The sequence below is a fragment of the Dermacentor albipictus genome, chromosome 4, assembly GCF_038994185.2.
Source record: "Dermacentor albipictus isolate Rhodes 1998 colony chromosome 4, USDA_Dalb.pri_finalv2, whole genome shotgun sequence".
Taxonomy (NCBI): Eukaryota; Metazoa; Arthropoda; class Arachnida; order Ixodida; family Ixodidae; genus Dermacentor; species Dermacentor albipictus.
Window position 1 is genome coordinate 114,264,601 of NC_091824.1, and position 2,951 is coordinate 114,267,551.

Here is a 2,951-nt window from a genome sequence, read left to right on the forward strand (position 1 = left end):
GGTATCGGTAGGGAACAGTCACTGCATTCAGTGCGCGATAATCACCATGCACTCTTAAAATGGTTGCACCCTTTGGGGTGTATATTTGTCCCACAACAATAATCGTCATCTGCCTTGCTTGCGTTTCCTTTCCTGAAAACTCGGCGCTCGCTACTTTCCTGTCGAGAATGCTGCGTCACACTGATAAAGTGCATGCCGTTCGTGACTGGAAAGTACCGGGCTCGCAGCGTTAAAGAAAGGTAACGCGGCCAGCACGGATGACGATTATTGTTGTGGGACAAGATACGCCCCAAAGGGTGTAAATTTTACTAAGAGTGTAGGGCCGCCAGTCATTGTTCTTCCTAGGCACCATGTGTAGTGCTGACGACCACGAGCTTGATGACGGACGAATGATTTTTAGTTGCACACATGCTCAAACTCCCTGCGGGCAACTCGAAGTTGATGAGGACCAAGTCGGTGGGGGCGGCTGTGAACGAGCGGGCCTGTGGTAACAACACACTGGGTTACAGCGTGTTCGGGGTTTTGTCCATCGGAGACTGTAGTTATCTCCAGAAACTCGTTGAGGAAAGCTGCGTATGGTGAGGTAGGCAGTTTGATGAAAGTAGGCTTCAGAGCAGTAGCGTGCGACAGAAAGCCGTTGACTAACAGATCCGTGATGTTATCCGCTAGGCGACAGCGGCTCAAGAAATCAAGAAACGGCTCAAGAAATCAGCCCCTAAGATGGCATAGCGGACGTCTGTTATCCAATATAGCGATGACAACCTTCCCTTAAGACCGAGATCGAGAGTAAGAGACTTCCGTTCGTAACTTGCGATGGCGAAAAAGTTTGTAGGGGGGTTGACTTTGCGCGGACACGCCGGTGAGCTTTGGACGCAGGAATTATGCTGACCTCCGCGCCAGTGTCTACCAACAAATGCAGTCCTGTGGTTTGGTTGGCTATATGGAAAAGGCGGCTTGATGTATGGTCATGATGGCCCACCGCTGTTATTTACGACTGGCCTGAGTATTTCCCATGTGGCACGAACAAGCGGACACACATTGACTAGCCGCGGCGCAAAAACTTAGGTGGTAGTAAGAAATTGCGCTCAGCTTGGTGAAACGTCCGGCGCACAGAAGGCGGCGTGAGAGGCTGATGAGTTGGATGCGGTCAGTCATTGAAGTTGCGAGTGTTGACAATTCCAGACGCAAGTCGGCGACTTGAGATGCGAGCTCTTTTGCTGTTTCCCGAAGGGAAATCACTTCAGGAAGTGAAGAGCTGCGGGCAGAATTTATGACTCCCGGTGCGATGTCAATCTTATCGTCGGCCAGTTCGGCGAGTTCCGACTAAGGCCTATGCTTAGCTGCGACGACAGCCATGCGTACATTGGCTGGAAGATGTTGTAGAAACAACTCACGTAATACGACCATGTCCAAGGAGGCTAGGTGATCACCAATAAGGTGCCGTAGGTGACGTAGAAACTGAGTTGTACATCGGTCACCGAGCTCTTCGTCGTTCAGGAGCTGCTGAATACGCCCATGCGCAGTCAGGGCGAGACGGCGAAGAAGCGTCTCTTTGATTGTCGTATATGGCGTTTCCTGATGTGGGTAGGCAAGCATGTCGCATACCTCGGCCATGGCCTGTAGCAGCAAAGTTTCAAGAAGGTGTCCATATTTGCAACACTCTGACGTGACGCGATGACTGCGGAACTTATCAGCTTGTATGAACCATAACGTGAGGTCGGCGACACAGCTGTGGTAGCGTAATAGTAGCTGTAGCTCCTAGAACACCCGTAGTACGTACCTGACCAATTGCAAAAATAGTAAAAGCGAAGTTGAGGTCTTCTCGAGTCTGGGAGTCTGGGTTTGTTCCGTAGAAGGTCTCGCTCGTAGTCCGGGTCACCAGTAACTGTGAAATCACCAAGCCCAGTTAAGAGCACAGGGGTTTATTTGTGCGTCGCTTCACGTGATCTCTCTTAAGCAGCACCCCACTACTCGCTCATGTCTAGAACCAGCGACGCACCAGAAGAAAAAGAAAAGTTCGTCACAATTGTACTATTTAGGTTCTCATCGCAATATTCATCTTTTCGCATGCCGTGTGCCATTACAGAGAAAGCGTCTGATAGCGGCGAATGTAAGATGCCGGGTTGCTGCGGGAGCACAGCGTTGTGAAACGGTTTTTACAGCCCGCCATAAAGATTCTTATGGCCTCCATTTTATGGTTTTACGGTTTTTAAGCAGCCGATGGCCTTGTAGATTTTATTACCCATTATTTAGATGGCCCTCTTTCCTTTCTTTTTGTTAATCTAACTTTTTTCAAGGCAAAGCAACCATCTGAATACGTTGAAAATTACCAATCAATGTCTGCCTTAAATATGAAACTGCAGCAAAGTTCAAGGTTCACAAAACATGACGCTATAGTCTTTACTGTAATGCGCGCTTTGAGCCTTAAGTTTCTTCTTTTTACTTCCTGACGTGGAAGAAATAGCGCTTAGCAATATTAAGCTTTTCCGCACATCTAGAGGCTAGTAAAGATTGCGTCTAGAACATAAAACAAAACTCTTTTCCCTGATTTGAGTTTTTTCTGGCGCATTTTGGACATGAACAGTGCGACATTCTTCTATTGTTCATCAAGTGCCAAAACTGGTTTTGTTTCACGTGAGCTTGTGGCGCCACCGCTGGAATATAACCGGAATACAATCAACGAAACAAGCCTAGAATTCTTTGGTGAACAGCAAGAACTAAGCGTGAAGGACACACTTTTATTGGCCCCTTCACGCTTAGTTCACGCTTAATATTTTGTAGCTGACGTTTCGAAAGTCCTCGACTTTCGTTTATTGAGTCAGAGAGAGAGAGAGAAAGATCCTGACCAAGCAGACGCGCCAAGAGCCTGGAAAGAAAGCACACAGAGTTCTTCGCTTTAATAAAGGAGATATGTGCTTGAAGGGGTATATTGACACGTGTACTTGTTTATC